At 37.5% G+C, this 264-nt stretch overlaps 1 pseudogene; it reads right to left on the reverse strand.

Moving 5' to 3' along the window:
- Positions 1–88: 88 nt before the first annotated feature.
- On the reverse strand, positions 89–188 carry LOC113341259 (annotated as a pseudogene).
- Between the last annotated feature and the right edge of the window lie 76 nt (positions 189–264).

Below are 264 nucleotides of genomic sequence, written 5' to 3' on the forward strand. Positions count from 1 at the left end.
TTGGCTTCCGAATCAATTGAAACATATGAACAATTTACATCTGCCTTTTTGAACAAGTTTTTCCCTAGGCACAAAACATCGTCTATTAGGACGCAAATCTGCATATTTTCTCAACAGGAGGGAGAATCCTTGTATAGGTATTCGGAAAGGTTCAATGATCTATTAGCCCAATGTCCTCATCATGGTTTAGAAAAGGTTAGGTTAGTTCAGATCCTTTATGAGGGTTTAGATTATCCCACTACAACCACAGTAGAATCTATGTGT

This window comes from Papaver somniferum, unplaced genomic scaffold (genome assembly GCF_003573695.1).
Source record: "Papaver somniferum cultivar HN1 unplaced genomic scaffold, ASM357369v1 unplaced-scaffold_27654, whole genome shotgun sequence".
Taxonomy (NCBI): Eukaryota; Viridiplantae; Streptophyta; class Magnoliopsida; order Ranunculales; family Papaveraceae; genus Papaver; species Papaver somniferum.